Below are 15,692 nucleotides of genomic sequence, written 5' to 3'. Positions count from 1 at the left end.
GGTCTCTATGCAATCTGAGCCTCCGAGCGAAAACTTTAGCTTCCCTAACTTGGCTCAACCCTCTATTAAGGAAAACACAGTGCTCACTCCAGGGATAAGCCTAACAGAGAATGTACCGATGACATCTACGGTTAGCGCAGTGCCACTGCCTAGTGTCGTAGTACCTAATATGGGGCCTCGACCATATGTGCCTCTATCCCCTTATGCACACATGGCCCCCACACCTCCAATTGTACCACTTGCTTATGCTCCTCGAGTGCCGCTCCCTAGCTCTTATCCGAGTGGACCTATGCCCGGTTATGTTCCATATCCTGCATCATCCACACATATGCCAAGACCGGTACCCGTTCCTCTCCCACATATGATTCCAAGAGTACCTCCACCGGCCCTGCCTCCTCACATAGGTGACTTGGCAGCGTTTGCTCAAACCATAGGTCGATCTATCGTGGAAAATATGCGTCATGCATCTGATAGAGAGCCTAGAAGTAAGGCAGTACAAATTGCCAAACTCACGCAAAAATTCAATGGGGACGAAGATGCTAGGAAACACATTGAAGTGTTTGAACAAGTATGTGATTCCTTAGGGGAACGCAACGAACTACATAAGTGCAATGCCTTAAGCTTGACATTAAGTGGGAAGGCTGGAGATTGGTATAGGACCCTAAGGGTGGACGAGAAAACAATCTACCCTACCCTTCGAAGGTTGTTTCTAAAGGAGTACATACGAGAAGGTGTGCTTTGGGGTGTAGCATCTCAGCTACAGAAGGCCGAACGTAAGGAAGGAGAGTCAGTAAGGGACTTCATTAGTCGTCTAAAGCACTTAAACTCTCGTTGCCCTGTAAATGAGCGCTTCAACAATAACCAACTGCTTGATCGATTCATTCGAGGGTTGAGGAATGAAGGAATCTATAATGGACTAGTGATTAGAGGTATCACAACCTGGGAAGATGTCACTGCCAATGCAATCCAATTAGAGGACAACTTGATGATAGCAGGCATGAGGGTGTCTACTGACACGAGATCCACTAGCTCACAAGCCATTGAGTATGAACCCATGACCGCAAAGCCCATTGCCAATGAGCCAAAGGTATTTGAGACATTCTTGACAGACCTCACCAAGGCAATCCAAGAGTCTCTTAAGGATAATCGACCCCCTCAAAATAGTCACATGTATCCAAGAAGGGAGCAACAATGGTGTTCCATTTGCTTAGGTCCACATAGCACTAGTGAGTGCCCTACGTTTAGAGTAAAATTTAATGGAACTTGCAACGCATGTGGTAGGTATGGTCACCAAGCTAAGGATTGTTTAATGATCAAACGTATGATGGCAAATAGACCACCTGTAGCCTGGACGGATGCACCTCGAGCTCCTGTATTGATGCCTACTCCACCTGTTGAGCAACTACCGCAACACATGGTCCCTAGATCTCAAAATGTTGTACAAGCTACACCGCTACCACCTCCTGTGCTAGGACCGCAGCCCCCGCATCCAAGAGTCGCCCCTATGAACCAAGTGGGTTGCGAGCCATCAAATGCTTATGCAGATGGTTGTGAGGAGGAAATAGACACTAGTATTGCCTACGGACTTGATACATTGGAAGAGTGTCCTATATACTACATGGAAGATTGTTGGGGACAAGTCAAGCCGGTTTATCAAGCTGCTGCTCTCGCATCCAGAGGTCAAAATATCAACACCCAGGCTAGGAGGCCACCTCTTCAATGCTACGAGTGTGGTGGACCACATCGAGTAGCGGAGTGCCCTATTAGGCTGCAAAAGAATGCTGCACAGATGCAAGTGAATCAAGGGAGCACGTCTGCAATGCCAATACTCACATGTAATCGTTGTGGCATAGATCACTTGATTGCCCAATGCCCCTATAACCCAAATGCGCCTAAAATCACACCCCTAAATTTGGTTGAAATTGCTAGTGTGACGTCGCCAATACCACCCGCCGCACCCGCTTATGCGATTACACGGTCCATGCTTCAAGGGCCAAGCCATATCCTCGAAGAGAGAGATACCGCGTCAGTTATCCAAGCAAAGAAAAAGAAGACACGAAGGAAGAAGTCGCAGAATACGGAAAATTCAAAGCCAAGTTCCAAAACAAACATAGGAACAGGAGATGACCCCGTGTATATGAATGACCTCGAGGATGATTCAGATTCAGTCGAGACAATGGAGACTAGAACCAATACCACAAAGGGAAAGACCGACAAAGAAAACCGTAACATGGAACCAAATGAAAACCGAATAAGAGAAAACCATAAAGAGCCTCTGAAAACACCACAAGTGTTTCCAAATCCAATCCACGACCCCCAAGATAAATCGCAGGGGCAAAAAGGGAAAAATCGTAAAAAGAAGATTGGGACGTACCCAAACCCAGTAGATGAGATTGAGCAGGTGAAACATCTAAGAGGTTTAGTGGAGGAGACTCAAAGGAAACTAGAACCAGAACCCATGCAGGTCAAAATTCATGACACAGTGTTTCCCACGCAAGTTCATCCACCCCACATGAACCATAGACCGTTAGCCATATCTAGTATCATCCAAGAAGGGAGTGAGGACGGGACATCAGAAAGTGAGCATACACCCTTCTTGTTGGAAAGGATGTTTAAAGAAGGAATACCTGATCCCATTGAGGAATATGAGATTCCATCCTCACCAGTTCCTAGTCAAGGACCTACACCCTGCAAAACGCCAATGAATGTTGCCAAACTAGTGGACTTCATGTCTTCTGAGGTCCGAACCACGATCATAGCAAAGCTGTATGGAGATCCTGAGTTATTCCTTGCACTTCGAGCATTCCTTAACGGAGAGCTACGAACGGGATTACCGCAGTTTGCGCAACCAAATAGGCCTGACTCGATTATGATTGATGAGGAAAATCATGTGCAATCACTTGACTTAGATGGACACGAGTCTGTGATCGAGGTACCCATTAACGAATTAGGGCAGTATTTTGAAGGCGACGAGTCTAATGCGACCCTACCCATCACTACCAAGGGATTAACTATAAAGGGAATTCTTGATGGTGGTGCGGGAGTTAGCATCGTTACAAAAGATTGTTGGGAATCCATGGGAAAACCCCGCCTCAGTGTTACTAACATTGTGGTAAAGATGGCAAATGGTACCATAGCCAAACCTATGGGGATGCTCAAGGATCTTAAGATCAAAGTTCTAGGACACAAGGTACGACATACGTTCATTGTAATGGATTTCTCTAAACACCTTATGTCATATGAAATGATTTTAGGACGACCATTCATGAGGGAAGCACAAATGGTTCACGATTGGTCTAAAAATCATGTCTATTTGCAATTCCAAGACTCTGTCCTTAGAGTGGATTTGGTGACTGGTAAGGTACACCCCTTAGGGAGTAAAACCATTATTGATCATCGCTCTGACACCACAGTTCACTCGGCCCCACTACAATATTGTTACACTTGTAAGAAGGATACAGACATTGGCCAAGATTCTCCTTACATGGATGTGTTACCGGGTATGACGGAATCAGACAATGTGGATTGGGTCCACCTAGCATCAACCATAGACACTTGGGGAAATAGGGGGACGACCTGGGTAACACCTGAGGGGGATGAAATGCGTATACCCTTAAATATGCTACAAGCAATGCATATCGCTTCCAACAAGACTCATCCTAAGGTAACGAAGAAAACATACAAGTGGGTCCCTAAAGCTTCTTTAGTGACCATAGCTAGTGCTAAAAAACAGAGGCCTTGTAAGAAACGTACCACTCGCTCCAAGAAAAGTAAGAAAATGTTGCGATGGATCCCTAAACGACTATTGGAAGCCCAAGGCTACTATCAAGGAAATGATCAAATCTGGGTGCCAAAACGTAGATTGTGCTCTTACCTATCACCTGACCCAAGTGAGCCCAATCCCATAGCTCCAAAACGAATCAATGATCGTGGAAAGGAAAAAATCACAGAATGCTACACACCCGCTCCCGAGCTAGTTTGGGTACCAAAGAAAGAACGATTTGTTCCACCTAGCTCAGGAAGGGGGGAGTCCCATGAAGCTTCTAGCTCCTCATGTAATACATCCTTAGAGGTAAAAGCTTCTACACAGCCTCCATCTATAGTAGTGGACCTCCATGAAGCTACAAAAGAATCCACACCTCCCAGTGTTCAAGAATCACCTGATGAACCACTTCAAGTTCAATCCTGGGAGAGTACCTTACCACCCTTGCAGCTTGACAAGGCACCTAGGGTAATAGAAAACTACTGGCAAAAATCCTCACCTATTACCAACTGGAACAATTGGTTTCAAAGGGTGACAAGCTCATTTCAAACGGTATGATCTACCCAAGGAAGGGGGGAATGTTTGCTGACAGTCATCATTCATTTGTTTCCCTCTCAACCTTTTTCCCTGACCTCTTAATCTCCGATCTTAGGGAATGTATATATATAGCCTTATACTCACAAAAAAACAAAAATAGTAAAGAGCAAGAGCGCCTAGCAATGAGAGAGCACCCTATCAGATCTTACATATAAGTCCAAATTCACCGTGTCAAGTCAAGCAACACACAAAAACAACTCTTATGTTTTAAAGGCCTAACCAAATCTATCTGTCTTGTCAGAAATGGCTACTTCACCAGAGGCATGCACTTCTATTTTTGATGAAAGGTACCCCTTGTCTTTTCAACAAGTGTTCTACGTATGCTACCCTATACTTTCTTGCGAATGGGATTTGATAGAGAGCCTTGCATGTGAGAGAAATTTTGAGGAGTTAGAATGGCTGATACGTCTATGGCTAACTAGTGATCCCTACCCAGTGGCGAATGTGTCTCCAATGGCACATGCTTATTCTTTTGCACAAGATGAGTATCCACGCATCACGAGGTTCTTGATTAGCATGCTTGCACAAGAGGATGATGAAGAGGAACTAATAGAGACCGAGGAAGACTATGGCCTCACGGACAACGATTTTATTTATCTAGATGATGAGGATAGAGGCCTAGCCTTAGGGTGGCCACCCGGTTTATATAATATCCTCTTTCCTTGATTCTAAAAGGGGTGACAGATAGGTAGGTTAGGGGTCTAGATTGTGTTTTGAGTTTGTTTTTTAGGAGTTTTAATTTTTCCCACTGATGTGCCTCCTAGAGGTATTGTTTGTGTTTCCTAGTGTGTACAGGAGCGTGTTGCTATTGATAGGATTTGGACCTTCATGGAACCTTTCTCTCGTTCACACTTCATATCAAGCGCGACCATCAACACAAACAGGTGTTTCTTGTCCATTAGCATTGCCCTTATCTTTTTTGCATCCATGTTTGTCTGCTTTGATTGTGATTGGTAGCATACTATTCAGCGCATTGGCTTAGTATCCAACATTTAATTCAATGCAATCTTTTTTCATAATCACTTGTTTAGGTGTAAAAATCAAGCAGTCCGACTAAGCTAGTTTGACCAAGCTAGGTATTAGAAATCTTCTCTTAATACCATGGGGAATGCCTTCCTAATAAGCAATGGTTACTTAGGTTCTTAATCCGATTTAGGCAGCATTGTATGAAATGTACTAGGGCTTTCTAGTGGGCTTAACCCTATCGACCTTTAGCTTAAGTATTATAAAGGGAGTTTACTAATGTGATGAGCCTGGGGAGTGTATCAGTGTTATATGGCCCCCCAAAGTTACAAAATTAAAATGCTGAAAATGAACAAGCAAAAAAATCAAAGTGCCACAATGTAAAATTTTAAGCTGGAAGAGAAATCTCAGCTTGATTTGGTACTTCACTCACATGTATTGCCTATGGTACTAGAGCCCTAGAGGTTCCCAGTGTGGGCGCTTTTCCTTGAAAAGCAAAAAACCCAAGGCATACAAAATAAGCACACACATCATAATTGAATCAATGTGAAAAGACTTTGGGGGGTCAAAGAAAAAGTAATCAGTCAGGCGATGATTTCATGAGAAATTCCTTTTATGGTAGCTTAACTACAAGGTTTTCTAGATATAGCCTCTAGTCAGCCCTCGAACATGAATACTTGGCTCTCGCGATTAAACAACTTAATTGACCACAGAAAGTTAAGAAGCTTACCCATGGTATTAATATTCGATCTCTAGTGCTTTTCGACCGTCAAATTAGCGACCCCGGACTTGTTTAATTTTTTCCCTTTACATCTGTTTATGCATTTGATTACATTGCAATTTAATGTTCATTGCTAACAAATTGTTTGAAATTCTTTTACCAATCAATGTGTCTACCTAAAACTGCATCTGCTTTTTAAGAGAATGCCATTACTGTGCCAATGTTGTTTGATTTTGCAGTGACTGAAGAAGGCTAAGGACATTCATCTCAAATGCTCTTCCACCTCGACGAACCAGCTTCAACTCAATAGCTTCCGAGGACGGAATCTACATCAGGAAGGGGGGCATGTTAACCCTCATGGCACACGGACACCCATCACCTACGATGGACGCGTATTATGTATGATTTAGAGTCAGGTACCGGGCTTGTCGGACCAATAGGGAAAGGTAGAGTGATCGCCAATGAGAGGCGCACTTTAACTTGGACATTCAAGGGATTAGTTGGTTAAGCATGGGCGCCCAAGTGTGAATGGGGTGAGCTCCTATAAAAGCCAACTAAACCTAATTTTTACTCATTCTCTCATTTGTGCAATTGAAGAGTGCTCTTGCTCCATCTCCATCTTCTTCTTCTTCACCTCCTTGTGTGTGTGTGTGTGAGAGAGAGAGAGAGGGAGAGTGTGTGTGCGATCGAGCATTACGAAGGCACGACGGCGGCGAAGCGGTTGAGCGCGGCACGACTGCAGCTTCTTCTTCATCGCGGCGAGGAATCCACCACGAAGGCGAGCGTAGAGCGGTGAGTGACACACCCTTTGTTTTCTTGAGCTTGCTAGTTTAGGCTTGTTGTGTGCTTGGAGCCGTTTGTGGCTCGCATACGGTGTATTGGCAAGTCCCTTGCTTCGACAGTGCGGCAAGGAGCGCACAACATATGTCAAGCCCCTACCCATGCTACCCTCATGAAGTGCTGAGAGCCTAATGTCTAGCCTCTCAAGGGGTCCAATGATAATTTAATTGATTTAATTGATTGTTTTTTGCAGTTATCAAGTCTCTCTCAAAGGGAAAGGGGGACACTTATCCCAAGACTACCCTTGTTTCTTGATATGCATTCTACATCTGATTGGCCATGCTTGTTTGGGTCCAATGAGCTTCCAAGTTGAGCTAGAAGAGGGGGTCAACCAAAGGAAAAAGGGGGGTTGCTTGGGGGTATACTCTCCCTCACACACTCTCATTGTGTGAAGTTTGCAAAGTGCAAGAGCTCCATCTCCTTCTCCAAGCTAGTAAAGAAGTTGAGAGCCTACACCAACACTCTTGTCTATAGAATGCAAATCCAACCAAGAGCCATGATTCAATGCTTAAGCTTGCCATCTTCTCCATCTTTATTACTATGATAATATGTATGCTAGCAAGAAGAGTGATGATAAGTGAGGAACTATTTTTTTTGCTTCTATGATTTTTTCTTCTTGCTCTTCCGTACCCTCATTCCCCACTAGCTCTCTCCACCTTCGAAGTTGTTTGAGGCCTTATGACTGAGGCTTGGGATAGTTAATAATTTTTACAAATTCTATGTTATTCTTTTGATGCATGACGCTTTCCATATTCATTGCATAACCTAGGGCACAAGGAACACAAAGATTGTATTCTACCAAGTCTCTCTTGATGTCAGAATCTATAACACAAATTCCGGTTGGAGGGGGGATCGGATCCATGTAAATCCGGTCCTCAATTGTTTTCAACTTCTCTAACTCTGTCTGTTGCAAAAGTATTGTTCATGCCAAGTTAATTAAGTATTATGATTATGCTGCTACCATCAATTAAGTCACTCTCTATCCTCTCAAAGTAGTCTCACAAAAATGCTCTCTTTAATTCTCCTAATTCCTCTATTCTCAATGTTCATAGGCCATTTCCATTACATAGAATATATCTTCTTTCTACAATCACCTAGCAAAACTTATCTAAAATTGTCCCTATACCTAAAAAATTTGATTGCTACCTTATAGAGGGGTTACACATCATGGGTAAAGTGTAAAGAACCATTTTTCTTTGGATCTATCAACCAACTATTTGAATATGTACCCTAAGTACAAATCTCCCATAGAATATATATCTCCCTTTCTGCAAATGCCTAGGCAAACTCATCTACAATTGGCCTTGTATCCAGATTCCTCATTTCTACCTTATTGATGGGTTGCAGGTCATGGATAAAACGTAAAGAACCATTTATCATTGGAACTGTGAAGAGCCACCTATTTGAATACAGAGCACAGGAAGGGTCCTTAATACCCTTCTTGATCTTTTTATTAAGAAACTAAATGAGTTTTAAAAAATGATCCTTTGAATCTGGAGTAGGTAGCAAGTTCCAAGGTACATGAGAGATAGTAGAGACTCGAGAGTGAGATTACTATAGAAACAACAATGGAAGAATCTGTACACCCTATCTGATGTGTCTCAAATGCAAAAAAAATTTAATGTTTGGCATGAATTTCTTAAAAATATATTATTTTAGCTTTTTTCAAACTCTCATCACAACAAACCCTTAGCTCATTTAAAGAATCATATGTAAACTTATGCCCACTCTTACTCCTGTCTCAAAGACTAGGCTACAAAGCAGCTTCCCCCATCCTATACTTGTAGTTTTGTGCTACAAATATTGCCATTAGTTTCACTTTCTTTACCACAAAATTATACTTGGTTTCCACTCGTACATCAAAACCTTGAGCATTTTTTAAATCTTCAATTACTTTGTACATTTCTATGGAGCATATATTCACAACCTAATTCCTAACACACAAATCACAATCCACTAAAGACTTCAAGTCTTCCATAGTATCCATAAATGAAAACTCATCAAACACACCTATAATCTCCAGGGGTTACTATATGTAAGATCTATATATCGTGTGCATTCAAGGATAGTTCATAAAACCCCTTAGCTATGAGTTTTTCACCAAAAAGGGGACCCTATTTCTAGTCAATCTATAAATTTCTTTTCAAGACCAATTTTTCAACACTCTTCTATACGTGAAAATTTGAGGAACTATAGGAAACAGTATTCCCTACTATTGAACCCATGTGATAGAAATTTTGCTATTGTAGTGAACCCCCCCCCCCCCAAAACCTATTTCCTACACGAACTATCCATTCCTGATTTATATATATTGGTCATTTTCTTTTTTGGTATGAAATATTTGATATGGGGTTAGCCTATGATCCATAGTCTATTAATGCAATGCATGGCTCTTCTAAGTCTCCCACTTTCACTTGAGTCTCGGTAGCTACTCTTGTCTAATGACTCTTAGAGTAATAACTCTTATGAGCGGTATCTTATTCATCTTCATCACCCAAGAAATGACCTTGGTTTACTCCTCTTGTAGACTTGTAACATCTATTAACATTTTCATTGCTTTGTTTAACATAAACATGTACACATTATGCATTTCTAAATTCTTCTTCATCCTAGACACAAATAGGCCCTGGAAGAGATTCTTGCTTTCTCTTAATAATGTCGATTATCTCTTTATGGAACTCTTGATTTTCTATGCCAAGAACCTCACCCAAAGTAAATGCAACCTTATTATTCAAAATCCTCTCTTCTATTTTTTTTTTGAGATTTGTTATTGCCTCTTTATTGGAGGTAGTAAGCTGATACATCTTGTCCAAATTCACTTCAACTCTTTTTTGGTTAATAGTCTCCACCTTCAACCCATAGGCGGTTGCCTCAACCATTGAGATGACATGTGTAGTAGCCATGTCCTCAAATAGCTTATTCCTTCCTCCTCTGACAAATTACTTCCCAAAGGCTTACCTATTTCACTTAAGTTAATCTGGCCTCTTTAAAGAAAAAAAGATCGTTCATCAAAGCATTCATTGAACCTTTCACAACCCTTCCTTTCATTGTTGATACCATCACATCGTATGCACCTGTGTACAAATCCTTCTCTAGTTTTAGGTCTTTTCTTGAGTAAGTTTGACTATGATCTTGTCTCTTTGTCATTTTTTCTTACCTAGCCCCCATGCTCATTTCCAATCCGCCTTACATGCTCATTCATCTGAAGAATCACAACTAGCTAAAAACTTTATACCATCTATTCCATAGTCTATTAATGCAATTGATGGATTTTCTAAGTCTCCCACTTTCACTAGAGTCTTGGTAGTTGCTCTTGTCTAATGACTCTTAGAGTAATAAGTCCTATGAGTGGTATTTGATTCATATTCATCACCCAAGAAATGACCTTAGTTTACTCCTCTTGTAGACTTGTAACATCCAATAACATTTTCATCCTTTGTTTACCATAAACATGAGACACATTATGCATTTCAAAATTCTTCTTCATCCAGGATACAAATAGAATGAGGAAGAGATTGTTGCTTTCTCTAATGTCAATTATTTCTTTATGGAACTTCTGATTGTCTATGCCAAGAACCTCACCCAAACTAAATTCAACCTTATTATTCAAAATCCTCTTCCAGAAAAAATTTGAGATGTGTTGTTGCCTCTATATTAGAGGTAGTAAACTGACACATCTTATCCAAATCAACCTCGACTCTTTTTTGGTCAATAGGCTCCACGTTCAACCCATGGGCGATTGCCTGAAACATTAAGATGACATGTCTAGTGGCCATGTCGTCAAATAGCTTATTACTCCCTCCTCTGCCAAATTCCTTCCCAAAGGCTTACCTATTTCACTCGAGTGAATCTTGATCTTTGAAGAAAAAAAGATCCTTCATCAAAGCATTCATCGAACCTTTCACAATATCTCCTTTCATTGTTGATACCATCACATCATATGCACCTGTGTACAAATCGTTCTCTTTTTTTAGGTCTTTGCCTTGTAGATTGGCTTGATGATTCTCTTCTAGCCTTTCAATCTTTAAGGCGAGCTCTTGCATTGCCTTGAAAAAACCATCTAAGATAGATTTCTTCCTCTTTGGAACCACAATAATAACATCTACAAAACTCACACAAACTCTTGGGGCTTGAGTAGGTTTGACTATGATCTTGTCTCTTTGTCATTTTTGCTTAGCTAGCCCCCATGCTCATTTCCAATTCCCCTTACATGCTCATTCATATGAAGAATCACAAGTAGCTAAGAACTTTATACCATCTCCGCTTCAGGTAGTCAATGTAGCTCCATATCCTTTACATAACCACAAAGACACTTTGTTACATATCTACCATCAGATTGGTCAAGTTTATGCACCACTGATTGAAGGAATTTTCTTGAAGAAAGTTCTTTCTTTTAATAGCTGGTTTATGCTACATAAACACAACAAAGGCTTGAAACATTTGCATTACAATAGAATCAAAATTGCATCCCTTGTTGCTCTTGTTTCTCTATAACTTAAAATCTTTCTATTGAGACCTTCAATTAAGCTTCCATTCCATCACCCTAGCCCATTTCACGTTGGGTTCACCAAAAATGTATTAGAAAGTTTGAGGTGGTGTTTGTAAAGGACCAGGGTTTTGACTTTGAGAGTTCATCGCAAAAACTAGTAAATTATAGAGGATTCAAAGCAAAAGACACACTAAAATTGAGAAAAATGCTATTCATCCATCTAAAAAAGTACCAAAATCAACTCAAAACTCTTGTATGTATGATGATATGGTGTAGACTCGTGCCTAATTGCACATATGAAGTGTTCATTTGTCCTATTATAAACCTTAATCTTTCGCTTCAATTACTAAATAAGACAATTTTATACAATCTTAGGCGCTTCGTTAGACAGTCCCAAATGCTTACTTGAAGAGAGAAAACCCTATTTGATGGCCTCACAAGCTCGAACATGAGGTAGATATAGCACGCACGGGACTACTCTATAAAGTAGCCCCCTAGCTTGAGCAACCATGACCACCGTTGTAAATGTGTCATTGTGATATATGCTTCTTTGGCTATTTTTGGATTTGCTTTATCAATATGTTGCCATTTTTAGCCCAAGCAAACTAGGAAAGATCCCCAAATTTTTGAGAAACTTCCTAGTTGGATACATTCTTTAAGATATACATGAAACTTGCTAATTTAAGAGGAGATCAATCGCATTAGACTTTCCAAGCAAGATGAGTGTGCAGGCCACTTCAAAACACTTGACATTTGTACATTCCTAAATCAAGTTGCATTTAGTCCCAGGTAGATATTTTATTTTCACATTATACACATGTCAACAACATCAAGTTTTGTGATGGCTGTGATATTGTACTATGCCTTTACTTGGACAACACAGTTAGACTATGGGGCACAGTGAAATGATGTGGAAAATGTAGCAACAATTTACACTTGCATATCAACAGAATACCGCATCAACAAATTTCGGGGCAAAGCCATTTAAAAAGTCGAGAGATGGCACAGTAGCCAACCATGCGAGATGACGAGAGATGCTCCATCAGATTCTCCATCAGGAGATGACGAGAGATGGCACAGTAGCACAGCACCACGCGAGAGGAGAAAAACGTCACGTGCGTTTTCGGTATTTCGTAGCATGGCGTCAAGTAGCAATCCACAGAGAGAGAGAGATTTAACGTCGTAGGAGCAATCCACAGAGAGAGAGAGAAAGCGAGAGAGAGAGAGAGAGAGAGAGAGAGAGAGAGAGAGAGAGAGAGAGAGAGAGAGAGAGAGAGAGAGAGAGAGAGAGAGAGAGAGAGAGAGAGAGAGAGAGAGAGAGAGAGAGAGAGAGAGAGAGAGAGAGAGAGATGCGGCCACTCATCACGTTCCGCATTGCAACCTTTGGCATCTGGGGTGCACTTTGCAGCTTGGCAACTCTTTGTCAACTCTTTGTCCATGAGAGAGAGAGAGAGAGAGAGAGAGAGAGAGAGAGAGACGCATTGCCCAGGGCTAGAGCTACTTTGAATCATGTTTACAATATGTTTGTCCATGCTTTTCCAGCTACTTCAAAAACATAATAGGACGACTTCTTCTCTTATGAGGTTTTGGAGAAGGCACTAGTGCCCTTCTACCCCAGTGGCAAGAAGGCTCTTGAGGTCCTATGGACGTATCTACCTTAATTGTATTGCCGAGGGTGTGCTTCTTGTCGAGGCAGAGATCGATGCCATTATCAATGACTTTGGTGATTTTGCACACACTCTTGCCCTTAAACAACATGTGCCTCATGTGACCTACACGGAAGAGTGACCACATCCTATGTAATTATTATGCACCATATTGGTTTATTTTGTAATAGTAGTTGACACAAATAATCTATAGTGGTAACATTCTTTCAATGATGAGGGGCCTCGCTTGGTGTGGGGATGGAGCACCATGTTGCTGATGGGATTTCCAGTACCCACTTCGTCAACACATGGGCAGACATAGCAAAGGGGGGAAGGCATTCGACGTCATCCTTTTATCAACCGTACCCTTTTGCGGACGCGTGACCCATCTACACCAACATTTTCGCACATCGAGTATCAACCTCCCCCTTCACTATTGCCCTCTAGCAAATATGATCGCGGCATTGCAATACAACCAAATGCAGTGGCAAAATGCAAGAACAAGTTCTCTTCACATCATAATGACAATGGGCCTACAAATACGAACGACAATGTGGCTTGCAATTTTTTCTTTCTCACTCGAGCACAGGTAAAAATTATGGTTGGTTGCTCAATTGCATAACATAAGGTAGTGTTCCAATGTCCTGTTTTATAGTGTAATTTTCCCAAAAATCTAGCATTTTGGTATAAATATTGGCTGCCTCATTGCCTTAATCTTAAAAATTGAGATTATGAAAATGCTTTGTTTTGAGCACTGCCAGTCACACCCATGCAGAACTTTAACTTTGATGGCTAGCTCTTAGAATAAGTGTCAAGCATTTTCTTTTCTAGTCTGTTAGTCAGTGACGATTTCCGTTACAGTTGTTCATAATTTACTGTAATATTATGTTCATATTTTGTGTAATTTGAACATATTCACTGTGTGGTGCTAATTTAAGGTGTTTTCTGGGGAAAATTGTTGATATTGAGCATTTTAATGTTGGCAAGTTGTGGAGTTGCAAGCGACGGAAATGGATGGAACAAGAGGGGTGACATACAGCACGTACGAGGCAGTGGCAACACATGTGTGGAGGTGTGTGTCAAGGGCACGAGGGTTGAGTGAGAAACAAGAGACAAAATTGTACATAGCAATAAAAGGGAGAAGCCGATTGCAACCAGCCTTGCCAAGAGGCTACTTTGGCAATGCCATCTTCACTGCCACACCCATGGCACAAGTCGGTGAGCTAGACAAAGGCCCACTAAGTGTGGGTGCCCAAAGGATTAGGGAGGCCATCACACGTATGGACGATGAATATTTACTATCAACACTTGATTATTTGGAGCTACAACCTGGCCTAGAGTTTCTTGTTCAAGGTGCCCACACCTTTCGTACTCCTAATGTCCGTATCACCTCTTGGACCCACCTTTCCATCCACGATTGTAACTTTTGGTTGGGGCTGCCCCATCTTCATGGGCCCTGTTGGCATCTCATTTGAAGGCCTCCCTTTCATGCTTCCTAGCCCCTCTGGTGGTGGTGGCCTCTCCATTTCCCTTGCCCTTGCCTCCCACCACATGCCCACCTTTGAGCAACCCTTCTACCAGTTTTGATTGTCTCCATTGCCCCTAGTACTCTTTTTAGTATGAAATGGACATGCTAGCTTTTGTATAAGTATTTTTAGCTTGCAAGTTCCTTCTCTTTATACTCTAAGATTGATTCAATAGGCATGTGAGTTTCTCTTATCTTAGAACACCCATGTGATTCTTCACCTTGTTTGGCTAGCCAAAGCTTTACAAATTTGGCCTTACTATGCTTTTTTTAATTGAAATGCATTTTCATTATTCAAAGGTCCATTTTTGACACCTTGTTTCCAAATGCAAGAAAAGCATATCCACATGTTGCATGGAGAGGAAGAGATCTTAGGATGATTAATATTTTGCAAAAATCCTTGGATGGAGAGTATGTTGATTTGTGACATTTTGCCTTCGGCAATGGATAAGACTTTATTACATTCTAAGATTACAAAATTATGGGAAGCATTTTATTGTCAAGAAAGATATTCCAAGCAGGAGATTATCCATGTTGACATTAGTCTAGTGTTCCTAAAACTTACATTCTTGCCATTCATTCTAATTTCTTTCACTGCTCATTTCTCTTATAATCTTGATCATTGAGGCCTTGATCTGGGTGAACAAGAATTCCTGTAGATGTTATGCATTTCAATGTAGTTTAAAAGCTCTTGGACTTCAACTTAGAGCATGCATACATTCAATGGTATGATATTATACATATGATTGGATGTGTGTAGGTGTTGTGGTGTGGGAAAGGGGGGGGGGGGGGGGGGGGGGGGTTAGATAGATAGATTCCATTATCACTCTTGGAGGTCAAATATGACCTATAGGACAACCAATAAAACATGTACAGTAGAGGCTCCTCTATCTAAGAGGTACAATGTGTCCAATAACACATGTAGATGTTGGGAAGGGAGGGGGCGGAGGGGTGGGGTGGGGGTGGGGGGGGGGGGGGGGGGGGGTGGGGGGGGGGGGGGGCTAAGGGGGAGGAGGTGGATGTTGGGTGGGTTTCCGTGTGCAAAACTCCTCGATGATGGCTCTACCACCATGATAAGACGGCGCACTTACGTGCGGCCCGTGCATCTCGTACCTTGTGCAACACTTGCTTCTTTATCTTGGGTTGGG

At 41.6% G+C, this 15,692-nt stretch overlaps 2 pseudogenes; both read left to right on the top strand.

Annotated features, from left to right (window-relative positions):
- The first annotated feature begins 12,397 nt into the window (after positions 1 to 12,397).
- On the top strand, positions 12,398 to 13,641 carry LOC147445774 (shikimate O-hydroxycinnamoyltransferase-like; annotated as a pseudogene).
- A 388-nt stretch (positions 13,642 to 14,029) lies between these two features.
- Positions 14,030 to 14,606, top strand: LOC147445773 (hydroxycinnamoyltransferase pseudogene; annotated as a pseudogene).
- Positions 14,607 to 15,692: the final 1,086 nt, after the last annotated feature.

Source organism: Adiantum capillus-veneris, chromosome 12 (assembly GCF_014529385.1).
Source record: "Adiantum capillus-veneris isolate H3 chromosome 12, ASM1452938v2, whole genome shotgun sequence".
Taxonomy (NCBI): domain Eukaryota; kingdom Viridiplantae; phylum Streptophyta; class Polypodiopsida; order Polypodiales; family Pteridaceae; genus Adiantum; species Adiantum capillus-veneris.
This window is presented reverse-complemented; position numbering and strand designations above follow the sequence as displayed.